This window comes from Anguilla anguilla, chromosome 11 (assembly GCF_013347855.1).
Source record: "Anguilla anguilla isolate fAngAng1 chromosome 11, fAngAng1.pri, whole genome shotgun sequence".
NCBI classification, from domain to species: Eukaryota; Metazoa; Chordata; class Actinopteri; order Anguilliformes; family Anguillidae; genus Anguilla; species Anguilla anguilla.
The window spans coordinates 25,325,534-25,348,809 of record NC_049211.1 but is presented as its reverse complement, the minus strand read 5'-3'; the positions used below and the strand labels follow the sequence as shown (position 1 = coordinate 25,348,809).

The window sequence follows — 23,276 nt, the reverse complement described above, 5'->3', positions numbered from 1 at the left end:
TGTTTTGAATACAGTTAGTTTTTTAACTGAAACATTTCTGTTGTATGCATCATGAATTGCATCACTACACAAGCCTATTTCTGCAATTCTACTGTTTCCGTCTCACTAAATTGTTGAATGATGTCACAAAGAAACCAAGAACCATTCACTCTACAGTTTTCAGTATTAGCAGTATAAGTATTCAGTATCAGTAAAAGTTCAAGACAACCTTTTCATCATCTGAGACAACCTTTTCATTTAACAGGAGTTTGAAACTTGTGTGACTGCTTCTAAGTGACTACACATTCACTATATGTTCAAGAAAATAGATCATATCCTCCAAGCGAATGAATATAAGATTTATAATTGCTCAGTACAGTATCCAACAAATATATTTTTATTGTTTAACTCAATAAGCCAACCAAATACATTTCTAGTTTATCTCAATGAATCACCTTAGGTATCATTTGAACAGTGCTTTATCCTTTGTAACCAACAATGCTTTACTCAGTGCTTGCCAGCAGATGTCACTAAGCACTCACTGATGGTTGAAGCATTTCAGGTAGCAGTGAATTCCTTGGAACTTGGACATTAACCTTCTTTCCTTTGATGAGATTTCAGGATTTTAAAAATGGGATAAAATGAAATACAATTATAATCATCATATTATTTGTTTGGGTATTGGAGCAAAAAAGGGCCCCTTTGAGACATCATATTGAAATACAATTTCAATATGATGATGAAATACAATGAAATACAATTATAATCATCATATTATTTGTTTGGGTATTGGAGCAAAAAAAAAAAAAGAAGTGAATCATTCAAGAGTTGTGCAACAATTGACATTTTCCTTCTTTCTACAGTGTTGTTAATTTAGTGACAATTATGTTTTGTTATACATTAATGGTTATGTTGGCACAATCCATACGACTGCTATAGGAAGTTTGGTCCATTTTGAATTTGGGAAACACCAACTATTATTATTGTGGTTGTTGTTGTTATTATTATACATCCATCCATTATCTATACAAACTTATCCCAATTAGCCTAATCATTTAGAAATTGATATTTTAGCTATATTTCTTGATCAGTTCACGAATGACTGTTCCTGTGTCCCAACAGGAAAGATCATATTCTGGTCTTGGTTAAAGTAGCATAAGCGTATTAGCTAATTTGGCAGGTGTAATTGGTGACAACAAAAACCTGCATACACACCGGCCCTGCAGGAATGGAACTGCCCACCCCAGATGGAAACCAATTAATAAAACTGTCAAGGCAAATGAGTACTATTTAGATACAAATCATGCCGCATCATTGGTAGACTGCAGGTGTAATCGGATCACTGGGAAACGGCCAGCCTGCATTATGACACACTGATCATGTCCACAGGGAGTGTGGTGGTGATAGAGTGCTTTCATTACTATAAGTGGGGGCTCCATTTAACTGCTATACAACAAGCTATAGTCAGCTTTTTCCCACTGTTGGCCCGCACGGCAACCCGTGGGCTGCACACCTGCTAAATAATATTATGCTTCCATGTTTGAAGCAAACCCTTGCAGTTATAAATACCCCCACCTGGGGCAGTCCTGCTCCCTGCCTCCCACCCACGCCTTCATACATCAAGCAATTTTCTCTAAACTACAACAGGAAGGGCACAAACTGAAATAAAGTGGCGGACCATAGGGAAGGACTCCACAATGATTTACATCTCGCATGTAAATTCTTAGGTTACACTAGAACGCCATTAACAATGGCAGTTTATTGTCTCAATGGGGCCCTTAGAATATAACAATAATAATATAAGCACACACTTTTCTGTCAAAAAATGTTGACCCCGAAACTGAAGCTGAAGGAGAGATGCACCTGTCCACACAGAAAACCATCATGTGAACTCATCGATGTGTCCGTCACTTGACTGCTTACTGGATTCACTGAGAATTTCCACTCCCTCTCCAGGGGCAGTCGCTTGATGATCATTTTCCTCACAGCTGTCATAAATCAGAGGCCGTCTCTTAACGTCTACTTTCAATTTCTCTAAATCCCTGTTGTAAAGGTTCCTGGCTGCTCTGCTGAAGTACCCAGTGCAGCAGAAGTAATGTGTAACTAATGAGGCAAAAGATGGGTTGGGCTTGAGGTGTCACCAATTGATGGCTGCGTGGGGACCAGACAGATGGACAGCTGTCTGTAGTTTGAGCTTAGACTGATGCAATCTTACACAGAAACATTATCAGCGTTACTGGAGCAATTCAGGCCAAGTACCTTGCAAGGCCATAACTTCCATCTGGAGGTAATTATACACTATTCTCTGATCTGTATTCCCATATATCACCTATTATACACAGAGCATTATGCTGTGTAGTTACATCAATCTAACAGACAAAACTGGTTCACTCTTTTAATGACATATGAAATTTCAGCCCATAACAAAAATGTGATGTTCATCAAAGTCCATGATGACATGATATGATTTATATGAAGTCTGAAAAACTGCATGAAATGATGCATCATTAGGGAAATAGTTTGGAGAAAATGTGTTTATCACAGAGGTGTGCTTTTAGAAAATGGGATCATTTTAATGACACACGGTATTTGGAAGGGAACTACCAATGGACCATGTCTTCAGCAGATGAAAGGTGTTTTGCCACAATAGCAGTCATGGTAAATTTGAATACAAACATGAACAGAATACAAAATTCTAAGACAGACTGAGGGTTTTATCAAGTTAATATCAAGGTTTCTCAATTTCAACACCACAGAGTTTAAGCTTAATAGACTCAAATCAAATATACAATTAAATTAACTACAACTGTGTGCCTCAGGGCCAAACTGTGCTGATAAGCCTTCCTATCAAATCTTTAAGGCCACTGCTTTTCTCATTTCATAATATATGTACACAGAATTGAAACACGATATAGCAAGCGCTGTAGATTTGAAAACGTGAATGCGGGCACATCCCCTGAGCAGGTGTTTGGGCCATCGAAGAGATGAGGAGGCTTGTCAGCATTCCCATCTGATAGATTGTGGCTGTTCTACCTCGCAAGATTGATTACGCGAGCGTGCCAGCTTTCTTTAAACTCCCGCGGAAGCTTTTGACAAAGTGGCACAGCAGTCACAAAGAAAAAATCCACCAGGCCTCATCAATCTATCCACCACTGGCTTTGGATCTTTGCTCCGGTATGCGGCAACATCTGCTGTCTTCCGCAAAATTAAAGCAACTCATCAGGTTTCTGAAAAGGCTGATAGCCAAAATATCTGTGCATTTCCTTCACTAGTGTTTTCCCTTTTTGCAAGCTGCATACCTGTTTTGAGTGCGGGCCAATTTTTTTTTTTCGTTACACAATGTTTTGGTTACATGCACCAAGTGAATTGCTTTGCCAAGCCGGGAGACTGTAATAGTTCATTCCTGTTCAACCAAATAGGTTACAAATGACACTGGAGGCGCTGAACAGCACTGGGACAGGAACTCCTCCTCCTCTCTTTCAGGAAAGGGACCTATGAGTTCTTCTTAAATTAATTTTCATTTTGTTCCCATTCCAACTTCACTTCAATTACACCCTAGCCTTGCTTGTCAGGCTTTTACATATTCTCTTGAGTATAAAGCCTGGCCAGGGTTATTCTTTTTTTAAAGAATAACCCTACCCAAACTCCAGGTAGGAGCCCAGCTGATCCCTCATCCTTGATTTAACACAACAAGTCATAACTGAGGGTAGTAAATTCAGAACTGGTATGCTGGTCATCAGGGTCTACTAAGAATTACGGTGGACATTTCAGCTCCTTTCAGTAACTTTCATTCAGGAGCACTTCTTTCCTTCACAAAGGACCTACAGTATGAGCAGCTTGCATCCGTTTAGCATCAGATTAGTTTTTAGATGCCTCACGACAGCAAAGCCTGCGCAGCAAGCTAAGTAATGCACGCTAATGTTAAAATCTTAAACCCCGCTTCTCACATTAGTAACTCGACCGTGATCTGTTTAAGCATGTCTTATCATTAAAAACAAGTGTGAATCCGCAATAGCTGCGACTGCACACACGCATGCATCCATGTGCGCATGCATCCACGCACACACCCTCACACAAACACGTGACCTTTTCTTTGGTTCATGACCAATCTTTCCACACAATCTTGTGCAAATCTGTGAATCCATTCAGGAGTTATGCGCTTTTTTGTGATAGGCCACACCCATTGTCACACCCCCCTCTTGGTCAATCGGCCTTGAAAGTTACTCAGCTCGACCTTCGGTCATGACCAACGTCCATGCCAAATTTCAGCCTCCTGGGGCGAAAACTATGGCCGCTACGGGGTGGGACACTCTTTGTTGACCAACCGACCGACCAACAGAGCTATTGTGGTCGCAGCTAAAAAATTTAATTTGCTCATGTCTGTCTAGCACATTGGTTGAAACAAGTACTTAAATCCCTTGACAAAACACAGTTTGGACGAGTTCAGAGTGAGCTTTAAAAGTACTTTCTATCACTGATGTTTTGTCACATAGTGCCCCCCAGAAAACCATAAGTGTTTGATCATGTTAAATTTCCAGGGCCAGTTTATAGGGGTAGAAACCTGGTGGTAAACATATTACTTTTGGTAGTTTAAATATGACTAATTTAGTAGCATATGTAAGTAGTTAGCAGCTCAGTTGTAGAAGTTAACTAATATAATTAAAGATTTAAACTGTTCCTTTACACTGAATTATTTTTTATATTTGTCAGGTTTCAATAAAGATATTCACATTCTAATAAAAGTTACCTAAATAAATATACTATTAACAAATCTAACACCACATTTACTTCACCTTAATGTTTATTAACTGTCAACACATTTGTTAAAATAATATATTTATACCGTATTTGATTTTAAAATAATTTCTCAGCAAACACGCTGAAAAAACATTCCTGAAAATCTTACAGTCACAAGGATCTGCAATTTAACAGTCTGCTTCTAGTTTGCTTCTTTCTTGGCAGTTAGGTGATTGCACTCTTAGAAAAAAAGGTTATTTGAGGGTTCTTTGGCTTATCTTCGTAAGGGAACCCTTTTTAACCCTTCTTGCAACTGCAAGTGTGATGTGAAAGCTATTGATTGAGCCATTTCGCCCAGCAAAGAACCCTTGATCTAGAAAGGCTTTTTGCATGGGGACACAAAGGGGCGTTTTGGAATTCTTCTGAGAGTGCACTCAGAAATAGGCAAAGCAATAAACAAATTTAAGCCCCGCCCCACCCCCCAAAAAGCAGTTACGTATCACAGAGATACGTGACTTTGGCTATAGTGAAGGTGAGTGCTCCCATATGAATCTAAAAGGCCAATGGGATTTCCAGATCCAAATACATGTCATAAGATGAAAGCATATGCTTACCACAGAGAAGATTTGGAAAATGACAAATAAAATAAACACTTTCTCAGATGACTAGCTAGAGTACGCTATGCAGTAATATATTTTTAACATTAGAGGTCATGGAGACGCATGTGCATGAGCCAAGCTCGAAATCAACGCAAAACCAATCAAGTATACTATATATCAAAGTACTTGTGTTCTAATTCAAAGCAGCTCAAAATATACCATTATAAAGGGTTCATAGCACTGCCAACAAGCGCTTTGCCAACTAAAGCAAACCACCACCTTGCATGTGTGGGATCACATGTCTCATAAAAAGATGACTGATAGCACACTCTTACGTAAATCACTTGCTGTCAATTTTGTTTTCCCAAGTACGTTTGTAAAGGTTACTCCCTATTCCTAAAACGGACAAGGCAAGCAATAATAAACTTCAAGCTAGGCTTTCAAACTGGTTTCACATTGAAATCCCCTAATTAAATTCACTAATTTATAAGGTTTCCCATCTGTAAAGTTATGATGGAACCTCAGCATAAATGCTGTTAGGTGATGTCACTAATGCCATTTGGGCGTGTTCATGTCTTTAGATGGCCTGTTCACGTAATTTTCTACAAAAGATTTCTGGAATGCGTTATCTCTCCCCAGGGGAAACCTTTATTAACATAATGAATACAAAACATCTGTCACCAACATGTCAACATGAATTCTTTACTTGTGTCACAATCTATCACTTCAACAGTATGTGCACTGTGATTGTACCATTTTAGCTGTGTTTGTGTTTGTGTGTGTGCACGTTGATTAAAGCATGGAAACCAGTGATTCAACTTTAATGTATCCTTATTAGACGGTAAGTATGATCTGTCCAGTAACCAAGTTCTAAAAAGCACCGCTCATATAAAATTAAGTGGATGATTGAAGGCTATTCTTGTTCTTATTGAAGTCGATGGCCAGTTTTGGTTGATTAAAATACCGCACAGCTGCGTGCCTCCGCCTCACTCTCGTGGTCCCCTCGCTTAATTTGGCATCAGTCTCCCCCAGCAGAGAACTCTCCATCTGTCTGTGGGACGAGGGCTGCAGCCGCGGCAGGGAAACACCTCCGTCTCCAGGACACACTCTGCACACAGGCTGCAAGCGGGCGCGGGGCCAGCGGTGCATCATGGGAGCCCTGCTTTCATGTCTCAAAGCAAACTGCGCTCACAGGGGCTTGTCTGGCAAGCACATAAAAGCTGGTTTCTTTGGGAAGACGGAAAGATGTTTGGTGATTCTAAAGGGATTTTTTGTGTGTGCACTGCACATTTCTGCTTCTACTCTTCAGGGGTTTGCTTTTTTTTTTTGTTCTACTTGTGGGCCTGCAAGCCTTGTATCATCTGAGGGAAAATGGAGTGTGCAGCTATACACTGAGACTGTCAGAAACGGACTCATGAATGAGATATGATATGTTATATTAGAAAAATAATTTACTCAACTACTGCCTAATGGAGTAATAACGTGAAGCAGCATTTACTCTTTCTTTCGTACAACATAAATGAAAAGAAATGGGATGTTTATCACATGGTGTATTTATTCTGGATGTGTCATTTCTTTCAGACATCTTATAGTTTTGTTGAGGATCCTTCCATATGGCCAGTGTTTTTAAATTTATAAATAGGATATATTAGTAACAAAAACATCAACTATGAACATCATTATAATAGTTATATTCATCACCAACTATTTTGACCACTACAAGTCTTGTGGCTACCATCCATGAGTAATGCTGTGTACATTAAGCTCTTTGATAACAAAGACATTGCCCTCTGTCTCAACCGAAGACACCACCTGAAATCCCACACCATTAGATGATTACATGTATTATTGCTGTGATTTGCAGTATTGTTTATGTGACATTATAAATTATATAACATTTAAACTATTTTATAAATTGGTTGGTTTTTAAAAAAAATATATGAAATCAAAAAACCTTCAGGAGAGTCATGCCACATAGGACTGCAACATTTGCATTCTCCTTCAAATCAACAAAATCAAAACTGTCAATCTAAAAGTTTATACAATTTCCCTAATGGAAAGTATCTTTACCTTAAATAAATAGTAAATTGGGTACTTTATTGGCTAAGCAGGCTGAAAGTAGAACTTTCACCCGAATAAATACATTAATTGTATGAAATAAGAAGAGAGAAATTTGCCATGAATTTTGCTGCATCTTAATATTGAGATTAAACTGATTTGTCTCTTGTAGAATTTCTCCTTGTAATCTTCAAAAATATTGGCAGCCTGATTTGCTAGGCTTGCTATGACATAACATATGGGCAATTCATAAGCAGGACATTTCAGAACAAAATACGTACCGTGTGATTTAGGTCCTGTCAACTTGACAGTAATTGCACAGTGATTTATCTTTTATTAAAATAAATGTGTGAATTTTCCTGAAAGTTAGCCGACTTGATCTTGGCTGCGTGCATGTACAGTCAAAATAATGATCTTGTCAGTTAATTCACAGTAGACAGTAATTATAAGCCGGTGACTGATCTCTCCCTGTGAATTTTTTTGTGGTGAAAACCTGGCTGTACTTGGCTGAAAAGTGAAAGTTTTCTAGCCGACTAGGACACATCCAGGTTATATCAGGGTAAAACCTGATTCTGTCTCTTACTTACTGGGCCGAAGCACTCAAAAATGGGGTTTGTATGTTTATTAGATTTATTGTACGTGAGCCGCATCTGTAGTTTTAATATGTATTTGCGAAGGCTATCTACAAGTAGCCGAAAGTTTTGTATCTTGCCGTTCACCATTAACTATAAAAACATGATATATTATCCTAGAAAAGAATAATAATTGAATACTGAATGTGAAGCCAAGATAAGATTAACGGAGCTCACGCTGTCTTCTTAAAGTTGAAATGTAACAATATTTCATATCAGGAATAACCCATGACAAGTGTTAAGCCCTAAAAGCTAGCGTCAAATTGATTAAAATAAAAGAGAGAGAACTCATTGTACTGAAAAGCCTACCTGGCCCACTGCAGAGGAAAACATAATCGCGTCGTCATCACTTCATACCCAGCGGGCCTACGGGGCGCAGCGTGCCGTTGTTCTCCCGCGGGCTATCAAAAATTCCGGCTCAGCATAGATCACATTCTGATCACACTTTTTCTATAGTTAGCCATGACATGTCATGTGCTGCAGTGACTTCATACCACCTGACTGCGGGCACACTCCAGACTCCCCAGACGTCCAGAGAAATTCACAAGGGAGAATCTGACGCACCCCTCCCATGATTTTTGCATAGGAATCCCAATCGGTTAAGCACGTAACCAAATCCGGGGTGAGCTTTCAGGATGCAATGCACACTGGATTCAGTGCCAGGCCGGATCATCTACGGTTCAACTCGCTTGACAAGTTAATTAGTTTGTACTCAATGACCAAATCTCATTCTGAAGATTCCTTAAGGGTTGCCATATTTTAATGGCCCAGTATGAGAACTTGCTGTTCAGATGCAGAGAACACACTCCAGATATATTTAGCTTATTTATGCCTTTGCTGAGTTTATGCCTTAGCTGATATTAAAGTACGCTCTCTTATGACTCATACCCGCCTCCCGTAATTTTAGGATTTGATAATTAAACGGGGAAGGGGGGGGGAGTAGTTGTCACATGATTGACGATGACATCATGATCCTTTTACCAAAATATCAGTTTTTTTAAAGAAGATTTACTGTATCCTGTGCTATGGACCATGCTGACACGGTTAGTTAGAGCTCTGGGTGGTTTTCCGTGGTTTTTTACTTTTCCACTACAGGCTCTGGCCAAGTAGCAAAAACCATATCTGTCCCTTTGCTGTCAGTGCTAGAGGCAGAAAAACACAAATGATAAACACAGGATGGGGAACGAAGCACCCCGGAATGACTGCTTACAGCAAGCAGCCATATCTAGAAAGAAAGTACATGTAGAGTAAAACAGATCTGAGAACGAGGACTGCATTTCCGCATATGGTATACTGCCCAGTGCGAATCACATAGCAGTGCGTCTGCAATACATGACTGTATACATAAATCAAAGCTGGAACATGTGAACTGCAACCTGTTATTACACTGCCATTTGGCCATATATCTTGCCATGATAAGATGGGGACTTCATTACAGGGTGTGTGAGTGTGGAATCAGAAATGAAATTACATACTGATTTACTCCACTGTGGAGGAAAAAAGTGAATAAAAACAAGAAAAAACGTTTTGTTCCAAAGTAAATACCATCCAGTTTAAAATCCAAAAGTAAAAATCACATTTTCTTACAGCTAAAAAGAATGTGTTTAGACATTTGTACAATTAATTGGTTACTTACCTCAACATTAAGCAAACTATCAAACACAATTCACAATAGCCACTAGATAGAACACATAAAATGTGAGGTTATTTGTATATTGTAAGGATTCTTACTGACAGTAGATCAACAAATGAAAAATTTTAATCAGAGACCCATTAGGATTCATAACAGTTTGGCAGACACTTTTATCCAAGACAACAAACATATTGTCAGTAATGAGAAAGAGCCCTTCCATCACCAACACTGACAAATTTCCCATTTTCTCTACCGAGAATACTCAAGAACAGGCTCAGGCTTGCGCAAGGGTGCAATGACAGTGCCCCATCTAGGAATCAAACTTGCAACCACCTTGGTCGCTAGTCGAGCTCCTTAGCCATTGCGTGACACTCACACATTACATGGAAGAAGGCAGGATAGCTTACCTACTCGCGATCTCTGCTGCTCTTCGCTCAGCTCCTCCGTGTCAACGCCTGATGATAACTGACCGCTGCCTTTGACGTTTGCAGGTAATAAATCCTTGGAGGAACGCGTGTGACTCTGCCCAGAGGCTCCCTCGTGCTCAGACAAACAGGCTGCCAAACAGAGGGCTGCCGTTTTATTTTTTGGTGAAGTGCTCCCCTGGTAACAGGAGGGGGGGAACAGGGGGAATGGGATGAAAGGATTTGGAGAGAGTAATACATATCTTGGTTTTGGTTTCCTCAGGATACATTTTGGTTGCTTTGGACAGGCTGGTTTTTCTTTTCGGGATGTCTTCTGTCAGGCACACGGTCGGTCTTCATGGAAGTAAGTTTGTGTGTGATCAGGTGCACTCGAGTTTCATCACGAAGGATGCTGTGGAATGAAGCCTGCAAACACAAAGCAGATGTGTCACTGGGTTCAAGAACCAGATAACCACATTTACAAACAGAGCCCAATGTTTGCGTTTCATTTGATTAATGTTTGTGGCTTGGCCAGGGTATCAGTCCTGTATTGTGAAAAACCACCATTTAGACAGGCTGTAACCCAGAAGCCAGCAACTTATGATGTGATTTATTCAGCCCAGATCAAAACAAAAACCAAACTCATTACAGCAATGGAGAAGCTATTTTCAGGCATGTTAAAAAAAGGAGAGATTCCAAAAAAATAATTCTCCCAGTCTTTGGACTGCAAATGGTACAGCCCTTGCAAAAAAAGTATTGGATTAAGTGACTAAACAGCTGATTTTACATGATGCAACTCAGGATATTGTTCAAGTCTGATAATGATGACCAATGCGCACAATTGGTGTGCAACACAAGAACAACAGCAAAAGTGATAAAATATAACAAGTAAACATGGCCAAGCTCAGGAATATAAGATGAGGGCAAAGGACCACAGCTTATCAGTTCGCATTTAGCTGCAGTATTTAGTCAAATGGACTTTAACAGGCTTGATGCACACACTGACAGCCACATATCGCACAGAATGACGACATGAACAAATACAGATACAACAGCGCACTGTTCCAAGGCATTTGGTTTAAGGAGAAGCACAAACTGTCCTCTGACTGGTAAACTCCTGTCAAAGAGAGACATGGTTGTCTGCGAGATCACAGATTAATGTAACACAGTTATGCAGTGGAAGATAAAGGTATTGTTTGGGGAAGAGACAGACCGCATTTGTTTCATAGCGTACTGACGCAGATGTGTCTGCAGCTTTGCGGCTCAACACGAAAGGATCTCCATATCGTTTCTGCAAAAGGTTGAAAGGTTAATTGGCTGGTGGGCTGAAAACACACACAGCTCAGGTACGGATGTCAGGAGTCAGAATTTAATTTGAGCTCTGAGAACACGGAAGCAGACCTCTTGGCTTTGATGAGCGGTTTCTCTCACACAGGACTGTCATATAGTGTACTGTCAGAAATGTCACCAAGGGAAATACCCAGAGGCATGATTCAAATCAAATGATTTTGCAGAGCCAACTTCTTTCCATGAAGCTTTTGTTTTATAAATTATCGTCAATGCACTCACATGCATCACATTTATGTAAATGGCAGTATAGAATAATGGCTGGGGAACTGGGCTTGCAACTCCAAGGATAGGAGTTTGATTTCCAGCTGTAAAGCTACTGCTGTCAAATAAATGGTACTTAACTTGAACTACTTCCAGCAGATATTCCAGTAAATATCCAGCTGTATAAACTGATTGCATATATATATATATATATATACACACACACACACACACAAATATATAGGATCCACACAGATAGGATTGCATAGCTATATTTACCAAAATAATTGAAATCCTTTGCGTGGCTTCTCAGCTATGCTGCCCTTCACCACTTTCTGGCCCACTGCCAGCAGGTTCTTAAAGGCCTTCCTTTGTTGTTGCAGTTGTTGGTGCATTTCCACTGCAGACAGGGTAACCAGGGGGCTCTTTCAGCCCCTTGTTACTGTAGTCCCTCTATTTCCTCTTCCTCCTCTCTGCACTTAATTGCTCCCAACTGGGCCGCTTTTGAAGTCCACATCCCTCATTAGCGTCCATTATCGCGCCAGACTGCCACACATTGAAAGGCATCTGAAGTTTCGGGGAGGTGACAGCCCCGTGTGAGCTAGCGACGGACAGTGATGTCACTGACTGCAGTGCAGATGAGAGCCTGATTTTTCCCTGAGAGTGAGACCTGGGTTTCTCTTCTTAAATGTGTCTCTTGGATGGTTGCAGGCTTGAAGCCTTGCTCATAACAAAACACAGGCTTTAATGTTGTTACGGAATTCCTGTTGTGGGGCAAATTCAGAGAATAGCAGGTCATGATCCTGATTATTACTACAGAATGAGCTTAAAATCGGGGCCATCAAGACATTACTCCAGTTGAAGTGCAAAGACATGCCACGCCACCTTGTATGAGGCCCTCATCGTGGCACTGCAGACTGTGACTGGCAGCCCAGCACGAAGGTGCATATTTAGCATTTCCCAATTAAGGAGTCACCAGGGTTGTCCCCTTCGGTCTTTCAGCAACAGCAACGCATGAGGTGTACTCTGACACCTCACTCTCACACAGCTCGTCTGCTGAAATGCAGAGTGAAGAGTTAAAGTTAAGGCTGGCAGCACAGGCTTTGAAGAAGGATGAAAGAGGAAGCTTTTAAATGCCAACAAATGCAGGTGGGCTTACTGTACCAGAATGGGAGAAAAGAAAAAGAAAATCTGGGATTAAAAAAAACTCATAAATAACAATGAGTTTTATCCGTTTTTAACACATTAAAGCCATTAAACACATAAATCAGCCTAGTGTTGTGCTCAATCACTGTATCCCAGCTCTCCGTGTGACTGGGGGTGTTGCAGTCGAGCCTTTTAGCACTTTTAGCTGTTGTTTGTAAGTTGGCTTGCTCCCAGCCATAACTACCCGCATGCTCTCAAAGCCACCGTTACCAGGCACAACAAAGAGTGAAAACAACAATAAAATGCTGAAATGAAATAATGCCTCCTAGTTGCAGGGCAGAGCAGTTTTAGCATTGCTTTAATGAATCAGACATGTTTATTTTAAAATGGTGCCAGCATTCTGCTGTCTGGACATGAAAGGATGCCTGTGTAAGAACACGAAAGATCAAAAAGGCATTGCGCAAATTTGTGTAATATTAAAGGACTCCTCAATACAGTCAATGATGTCAATGTTTGTCTCTGATTTTGTTGCTGTCTCTGAGGAGGCCAATATCTACTCCACAAAGTATTGCACTGGCTAAGAAGTGCTATCTCCAAACACAGCTTCAATATAGTTGTGAAAAAGATGAAGAAGTTGTTATTGCTGCTAACTGTTTAACAGGCCTATACACAATGTTATTTTTCCAGGCTAGCAAATGGACATTATCCAATATTGTCAACCAATATCTTAATAACTAATACACCAGACAACACAGGGGTCCAGTAAAAATTTCCTATATCAAATTTTTCTGTCCTATATACTGAAGCAATAACAATGTGTAAGTATGTCAGCCAAATTACCTAAATAGAATAATAACAATCAAGCAGTTTTATTTAGTCAAATACTGTAAGAAACGCATTATTCACCATTGTGAATTGAATGCATAACTTAAAGTAATGTAAACACAATATCTTCAGATTTAATATTAGCAATTTTCCCCCTGGTTTCATATGCTACACATACACTTTTCTTCTTAATTTTCTATATGTCCTCTGTCCAATCTCACTAAAATAAAAACATCATTTAAATTGTTTTCAACAAGCAATTAATTTTAGCTTATCAATTCTATTATCGGACGACGAGAATGGAATTCAAAAATGAATGCCACTAGAGTTATCTTGCGCCAAAGGGGGAAAACAAGAAGGCAAAAAACAAAGAAAGAATAGAAGTTCAGCAGGAAAGAGATATTGGCTTGGCACTCACTAATGATGAATGCGACAGTATATTGAAATGTTCAAATTCTCTTATTAAAGTGTGTGAGATAAAAATTAAACAGATAAAGACCCTGTTAATGGTCTATATTACACCATATAAATGAAATAAGATGAATTCTAATGTATTTGTTGGTTTGGCTGTGAAAAGGCTGGGAATACTTATACCCCATTTATGATCTTGCCCATTCATTTAAAAATTCTAGTCAGAAGTAATAGAATTTCTGACTTCAATGTTCAAATGAAAAAAAAAGGTTGACAATATTCAATCAAGATTTGAACAACATTTAATTTCATTAGCTTTTCTTTCTGCAAAATGGTGAATACGTATGAATTGGAATCTAATTGTTTTAGCATGGACAACTGGCTTCTGCACTTCTTGGATTTTATTTTCAAAACTTGTAATTTCAGTATTTACCAGTTTGGTGATATCTTGCTGTGCATCGAAGTAGGAGGAGCGGCACTGTTGTGGGTGTGTCAGTGAAGATCAATTTTGGTGTCAGTGTAGTCTAAAAAATTCACGTCTGAAAAATATGAACAAATTTATCTTATTTATGAGATTCATTCTAACTCAATTTTTAGAAAAAGTGACAGCCCTACTCTGCACCTCCCACACAAGAATCCTGTTTCCTCTTAGGAGAAGCCTTTTCTGATGACTATATTCTCATCTTCCATTGCAGTGGTAGACCATGGAAATTGGCAGTATACTGGCTGCAAAAAAAGCATGGCTCTTACAAGGGATGAAAAAGCATCAGTTGATTGGCCATGATGGAACTCAGCTGCACCCGCCTGTTAACATATTCGGCCCATTGTCCACCTACACTGTGCACATTGAGCTATACGCTCCTTGCCTCTGGGCACAAAAATACCAAAATTCAGTAGCCATGTGCTGCACCATTGACTGTGCCCATGTACCTTGCACCATTGATTCTGGAAAATAGAGCCCAAAGAAAGAAAGACTAGATAGATAAGGAGAGAAAGAGAGGGAGAGAGAGTGAGAGAGAGACAAAAAAAGAACAAGCAAGAGGGCAGACAGTAAGAAAGAAACAGAAAACTCATGACACAGATACAAACAGGCACAAAGGGTGCAATAGCCGTGACACAGATATTCTTCCCGAGTGTGATGGATTGAATGGTCGATCGGACAGCTATATTAGGCAGCGTAATAAAATCTTGACGTTTGACAGAAGACCGAGTGGCAGAGACATCGAGGAGTAGACGTGAGCAGGGGCACGCGGTGTGACTGCTCCTGTGCATGACAGAGGTCCTCCAGGTCAATCTTCCACATCAAACACTTGTCAGCACGTGTCATAACACTGTCAGAACAGAGTATCGCATCGCCACATCAAACTCGACCTGTTGCACATCGCAGCAGAAAACGTGTGCAATGCAGACATTCGCAGGTACAAAAGCTGCTTTTTTTCTGGTTGCGCAGATGAGAACAACAAAAATATGAGTTTGCCTCAGCTGGCAGCTGTATGGCCTAGATAACAGTCTGTGGCATGTTAATGCTCTAAAACAATCCACAATATGTATTCACCTGCTACAATATATATCACATCCTGATACTCACGCTGACAGATTACATGAAAATGTTGCAGATGATGATGACGGTGGTGACAAATATTATTAAATGAGATTGTCCTACCAAAGTCTTATATATCTGTAAATCAGAAAACACTTATGCTGTAGAATATGCATATTATTTTACCTCTACATATTATTTAACACATGTTCCTTGGTTTAATGTCATGCTATTATACTAATCAATGGGCAAAGAAATGTTTCATGGCTTTACTCAACACATAATGTACAGTTAAAACTTATTCTAATGGTTGCTGATGGGAAAGTCCTGTCTCATTAATGAATACAAGATGCATATGCTTCACTCACAGTGGAACCGCATTGTTCTGTGCTAATGTTTTACAAAGTGCCATACTGCAGCTCAATAATTCATCCCAATATTTATGGGTGGGGGGTTTGAGTAATGGGAAAATCATGGGCATGACATTGTGTGATGAGAAAAAACCAGTGCACAAACTTCTCCAAACATATAAAAGCATACATATTCTGCCGATTCAAATACAGAAAATCAATCTAAACATAAAACACATATCAGATCAGCCCCCAAATCCTGTAATAAACTTTAAGATGGTTTAATTATTGCTATGTCATGTTGTATAAAAGCGCAACACAGACACAAATTTTCAGCTGATAAAACAAGCTGATATGGTTTTTGTGTTGCATTATTTAAAGGCACACTATGCAGGATTTTTACCTCCGTAATACTATAAAATAAGTATTTTTTCTGTGTGGGGAGGGGTGGGTGTGGCTACAGAGCCGGTTGTTTGGGATCAGATTTCAGCTGAGTTTTTGTTGCTAGCTAGCTAGCTGCTGCAATGGCAGAGGCAAAGAAGCCCAGACAATGAACCAAAAAGACATGCTGACAGGGCTCATCCAAGAACTAGAGCTAACCCTTGGAGTTTCCTTGGTGGTGTCAGCTGAAGTTTGCTAAGGGGATTAAGAGCGATGTGGAGACGTAAGTAATGTTACATCTAGCTATGCAGCTAGCTATGTGAGGTAGCTAGATGGCTGAATTTGGGTACTTGGTAAAAAATAAATTAAATAAAGGTAATCATTAGCCCATGCGTGTGAAAAAAAAATCCATTACATAAGAATGAATGAATTAATTAGATAAGAGAATAAATGATATTACATTTTCAATCCATGGCCTGTTATAACTATACAACAATTTGTTATTGAGAGCTTTTTTTATTTGCCATAAAAGGCAAAATTAATGGAAGAACAAAATGAAAGTCTAAATCCTGGCCTTAATAATGTAGTTCTAAGTATTTCGCGGAGTATCGTAATTGATAATGAATCACAATGAATGATGTCTAATTCTAGGTAGTTCGGATGTATACTTGAATGGGAGATGTTCATTTCTACCATAACATTCCTGGTTTTTGATCTATGTTAACTGACAATCTCTGAAGAAACACAGGTGGATACCAGCAGCTACATGCCTGAAGGACATGTGGAACAGACCAATAAGCGTGTGGTGTGGCGGGATGCGTGTGGGAGCGTGAGAAAGCGGTACACGGGGGAGGAAGCGGAGGTCGCGACCGCCTTGGGCATGGTAAAGGGCTCTCTAAGTGACGCCAATCTCTCGCCCTTCCTCCCCGGCTCTGGCTCCATTACTCCATTAAGCTGGTTCACGAGGCGCAAGAGTCTACATAAACCTGACGGATTAAGGCATAAAGCCCCTCCGCCTCTCCTCTTCCATTTTCACGAAATGTCACCGCGCATAGTGATCATTCCCGCCGCCCGCGTCCAGAGCAAGGGCAGCCCCGAAAAACTAACGAGACAGCGGTCAGACCCGCTCGCCCGCCCACTTCCTGCAGGGGGACGCGGTGTGGCGGAAGGGGACGGAGAGGTGAAACCAAAGCCGCCCAATGACACTGGTGGCACCGCGGGCCGATTGGACCCCTGTGACTTTTCCTAGAAGGAGAAGATTATGCGTATGCGGAAAGAGAAAAAGTCTTTAATGTAGGACTTTGCGGTTTCAGACATTGCAAGACTTGCTGACGGAATCCACAGCTTGATTTGTTCTTTGTTGTCTTAGAGGTCATGTTCTGTCAGGGTATTTGAAATATTACACATTGGCTAGAATGATTCAGCATTATCATTTTAAAGTGACATACGAATCACTGCATCAAGTGTCAAAATTGTTGTGCCAGTTTCTGATTACACATAAACAAGACCAGGTCAAAACCTAGTATATGGCTGGACCGGCTGACCAATGGTGTAACTTCATAACTCGGCCGACCAATAGTGTAACACCACTCAGCCAAAAATAGCTACACATTCACCAAAATACAGCAATACTATATGGAAAAATTAATGGCTACATGCCAGGAACACTTTTGTTTGTTTAAATTTTTACATTGTATTTTCTCAGAAAGCATCTGTATGTGAGTCAAAATTGCATGTTCAATGATACAATATGTGCATGCATTGATGCAGAACAGAGAAGAGTAATGTCTTTAGGACAGAGAAGACCAAAAGTCTTTGCTCAGCTATAATCTCCAAAAGAGTGTAACCCCCAGTTCCCATCACAAAGTCCGTGGGGAAAATATGCATTCAACTCCAGTTCACCAAAGTTTATTTCAGGACATGCACTTTACTTACAAAGATGTTGAAAAATATTCCTACAAAAAAGCCTCTTTCTCTGTCCACCTAATAAAATCTCTCATTTCATTGGCTACACAATGCCTTGAGATTCCTACCCATGTAGATTCCCCTGCTCATCACTGAAAGAGAACAGAGTTTTCTTCTTATGGTCTTCTTTTCTTACAGTTTGACAATATTGCTTTTCTGACCACCCTGTATTCTGTATTTGTAGGGGCAGAAAAGGGGAAAAAACTTTTACTTGTAAGACAAAGTTAAGGTCGAATAAATATTTGATCTTCTTAAGTCAAGAAGCTCAGTTTTTTTAGGGGTAACCCTAGATAAATAAATAAATAAACTCTCTTTCCATGTAGTGGCAGTGAGTGTGCAGGTTCTTTCTGGTGCTTCCACACCACCTACTCTAAATAGCTCGTAGTCCAGGCCCTGGTACTCTCATGCTTGGACTACTGCAGTTCTCTTCTTGCTGACGCACTTATTTTTCTCTTACATTGTAAGCTGCTCTGAATAAGAGTGTCTGCTAAATAAATGTAATGTAATGGAATGACTGAATTCAGGCTCACACTGGTGCCAACTTTCACTACCCATCTTCTGCCGTGGTCTGAAGACGCATCTCTTCAGTCTATACCTGGACTAACTGCCACCACTCTGTATATCATTTCACTTTAAATCCCCTCTTTCACGACACTCATGTTACATGTACCCCCATTCCAGAACTTTTGGTAATTTTTGTGTTTGTCCTAATATTGTAGCTTGTTCTTCTCCCTAGTTTGGCTTGGCATAAGTTAGGTTAGAATAGTGTTCACTGTGTGAACTGAACTGTGTTCTTGGCTAGAAATAGCTGTACGAAATGTGTATCGATAGCCTTATTGATCCTGTGTTTTGTAGTTCTCCATGACCATGAAATACACTTTTGTATGTCGCTTTGGATAACAGCATCTGCTAAATAAATGTAATGTAATGTACAGTAATGTAATGTAATGTAATATAGACTAATGGAGTCTAATGCAAAAGCTGATGGGCAAAGATCGAGAGACTGTTTTTCTAGTTCTAGTTTTCCACTGAGGTCAGAGTGTATGAAGAACACTGTTCGTCAGCAGCACGACAGTGTCAACAGATCTTAACGTGCTGTATTGGGTGGCGCCCCCCCTCCCCTCCTGATTCCCGAGACACACTTGTAAAAAAAGATACATATTTGTTCCGGACCTAATAAATACTGTTCCAACAGACGAGCTCATACTGCTTTATAGACTACTTGGGTAAACAGGACCTCCCGTTCCCGTTTATAGGTATGCAGATCATAAGGGGTCTCACCGTCTCTGAGATGAGATTTATTGCTCTGTCACGCTCAGCTGTGCTTCAAGGGACAGCCCAGAACACAGGCCTGGGACAGGGAGTAAATCAGACGCTATTTTGGAACAGAGGTCGTTAAATAATTGGCGGCGGAGAGGTTACTGGAAGGTCAGAAGACAGCGATTGCCCAGTGGCAGGTGTGAATCAATTGGCGGTGCACATGATCTATAATCTTTGTTTTAATTATCACCTCTCAACTATAGATGCAGGTATATAGGATTAATGGGCCTGAGGAGATTTGAGCAGTGGTGTTGCCATTTCTGCTGCTGCTGAAGTCTCATTGTACAGTACAGAATGTCCAAGCAGAAATAACTTTTTATGCAGCCATTTCAACACTGATCCAACTGAATAACTGTACATCTCCTGAGGGCAAATTTTCCTGTATTGCTTTCTTCTTAATCAAAAAATATGTGATTGTTTTTATTCTATTATTTATTTTTATGATTTTATTCCTACCGTTGTCCTTTGAAGTTGGTTATAAGGTTCTATATCCAATATTACCAATGATGGCTTTGGTATTTCAAAGCATACCAATACATGTGTAACAAAAATGACTGAATTTTGAACTGGGTTGGTTATGGGATGAGAAGACACTTTGGCAATAAACAGAAAAAACAGTTTTCATTATGTGGTTCTCTCATCAAATATCAGCCCTGTTTTTATTTTCATACACTTTCCCCCTCATCTGTTACAATAACCTTTTGAGACAGGTGCCCCCATAAATTTATCATGAGACATATCTTTTGTAGGTCTATAAATTCTCAAGCCTCTTTACAAAGCACATGGCAATGCCTGTTGTAATTGTATTATAATGGCATTTATTATGCTGCTATTCTTATCACTCTCTCTCATATCTACTTTACTGTGTTCCCTTGTTTGGTTGTTACTTGAGGGTAAAATAGAAGTTGGCATAACACTCTCCTTGCAAGTATTTAGTGGATGATTCCACTTCATTAGCAGCTTTTATATTAGTCAAGTATTATTGTAGTTAAAAAGCTATTAACATTGAATTAGTTATTTAAAACATGAAGTGTGGTGTGGATTTAATTTACTCATCCAAACTGTTTGGGGAATCCTAACAATTTGACATTGTCTCGTACCTAGATAAAAGACTACATTTTTCTTATACTTCAAGGCCAGAGACATAAGCCAGGATTAAATTTACCATACAAATAAAGGCAGAGGTTTAGCTATCACAGTCACAGCTTGGTAAGCTATCTTTGGTAACAGAAAAACAAACACGTGCTTACAAGCAATATAATTTTGCTCTCAGTATAGAACGTAGCCAACTCTTGCCTAATTATGATAAGGATCACAGTCTCAAATGAACAATAATGGATCATTGAGCACAGACGTAGAGTTGTCAGCAAAAGCAATTGACTCACTTGCAATGTATTACCACCCAGCATTCTGTAACCAGCAAGAGAAATTGTTTATCTTTTTCATTTGTGTTGATTGCCTTATTTTTAGTGTGGTAATTTGTGATATTTTGTGGGTATTAGTGAAAGAATGCTTTCTACAGCTAAGCGTAACATAAGCCTCTGAAGGATGTAGACCAACCAACAAATCATTTTCAGACAGCCAGGGGAGTTGATGCAAATGTCTAATGTCTGATTATAAAGTAGCAAGCTGATCTGAATCATATAAAAATGCTGTTTCATTGGAAAGAGAAAATACACATTATGTCACAAGTCAAACTCACAAGCCTTATTAGAAAATCATAACCAATACCAGTTTACCCATTCCCAATCAATGTCTACTTGTAGCTACACTTTACATGTGTTTGTCACCTAAGGGCAGCCCTCAGGTTGGCTTTTTTATATTTACTGTAACAAAATGCCAAATCAGGAAATTAAGATACATGCTATTCAATTCGTGATATTTAAAAGAGCGGCAGCCCATTCTCAGGACTCGGTTTGTGCATTACCATATTCATGAGTATAAAATTCCACAGCAGCATTTCATTATTATTTCACAATAGTTGACATTTGTTTTGGGATATTTTTTGATTAATCCACAAATACCCATAATTCAACAGTTCCGGATTGTCTGTCACAAGCATGGGTGGTGATATCGATTCAATCATTTTTATTCAAGAGACATCCTGGTGGTGAGTTTTACAGGCCTATTGTGGACAGCATTTAGCTGGCCAAATAAATCCATTCAGGTATGCAGCTGTCATAATCTGTTTAGTGAATTATTGCAATGTTCATGTAGAGCACCAAGGTTCAAGATTACAGCCTGCCACTGTAATTCCTCTGCCCAACTATCATTTAGACTCCTGAGTCCAAATAATGTTATCTTTGAAGTAAATTTCAAAATCACATTTCTATCATTTTTATAGTTTAAATATATATATATATATATTTTTTTGTTTGTTTTCTCAAAGCTTCTCAAAGCTTTCAGTAAAACATAACCCTTCAAAAAATTTATTTAAAGAAGTCCAAGTTTTAAAAACCTGTAACGAACTAAAAAAGCACAACAGCAAAAATGTACACACAGTCCTGAATTATATTTTTGCAAGGGAAAGGAACAAAGACTGAAGAACCAACTCTGTAAATGTGAGTATGCCATAGGATCACAAACACAAAATGATTCATACAAAAATGTACCGACTTAAAAAAAGATCATAACCAAACCTGTTTTTATGACATACTCTCTAAAGAAACAGAATTTTAAGTATGCCAATTATCTTTTTTGCACTCCTTAAGAACCAACTAGAGAACACAGTTTCACATCTATATCTATAAATGTTGTCTGTAAGTCACAGGACTTGCACAGCCAGAGGCCATATTAACTCTTCCAGTTCCAGATGGGTTTACGCTAAGCCAACTTGTCATGTATTTTAGTTTACTCAGTAGACTCAGGAGCTCCCCTCTCAAGCTAGGGGTGAGATTAGAGGGATAGAGGGTGTGATGGTGTCCACCCTGGCATTTCCTTTTGCTTCATGTCGTCTGGCAATGGACGGGGGGTGAGGGTGAGGGTGGGGGGGGGGACCGAGATGTCTCTATTTAGAGAAACATTCTGTCAGCTTAATTTTGATAACGGTGGCTGCAACAAGAGTAGGCAATGTTCCCCCGCGCTACAGCGGCTGCATCCAATGATCCCGTCCTGCCCCCTTCTCCTCTTTACTTACGCCACTTTTGATCACACTGCAGTGTCTCCCTTTCCCGATATTTAATATTCCACTTTCCCTCTCCCTGTGACTGTTTACAGCAGTAAAACCAAGACTGTTTATGCCGTAGCTCATAGACCAGCATAAAACAGGCCACCTGTCGCTTGTAAATGCCTGTCTGCTTTAATCAGAACACTGCATACATGGCACTCCTTCCCTGGTTTGACCTTTCTAATATGCATTCACTGGTGACATGCATCCAATTAATAACACTATCCAGCACTAATACAGGAAGAACTGTGCTGTAAAAAGTGAAAGACTGTCAGGATGCAATTTTGTCGCTTTCTTAGAAGGTGGATCAACACAGGATTACAGGAACCTCTCCGATTTCTAAATCCCAGATACTCTCTGAATCTCTAAGACAGATGCACCCCAGAAAAAAACTGGTGTGGGTGCAGGCTTTTGCTCAAGTCCAGCATTAAAACACTTGTCTAATCAAGGTAATGACTGAATTGAATACCATGATTAGTTGAGTAATTAGCTCATGAGCCCACACATGCCGTGTAGGCTCTAACACCCCTGCTTCAAGACGTGTCTGTCTCTCTTTTCCACTCTTTATCAGCAACAACC

At 39.7% G+C, this 23,276-nt stretch overlaps 1 protein-coding gene across 7 annotated transcripts in view; it reads right to left on the bottom strand.

Annotated features, from left to right (window-relative positions):
- LOC118207772 (immunoglobulin-like and fibronectin type III domain-containing protein 1) overlaps positions 1-10,287 on the bottom strand; it is a 46,855-nt gene extending 36,568 nt beyond the window's left edge. For 2 of the 7 annotated variants that reach the window (XM_035381786.1, XM_035381789.1), the window contains exon 1: positions 10,046-10,253. The gene's annotated coding sequence lies outside the window, so the exon portion shown is untranslated. Of the gene's footprint in view, positions 1-10,045 lie in introns of all 7 variants that reach the window. The other 5 variants (XM_035381790.1, XM_035381788.1, XM_035381784.1 and 2 more) reach the window with 5 other exon arrangements.
- Between the last annotated feature and the right edge of the window lie 12,989 nt (positions 10,288-23,276).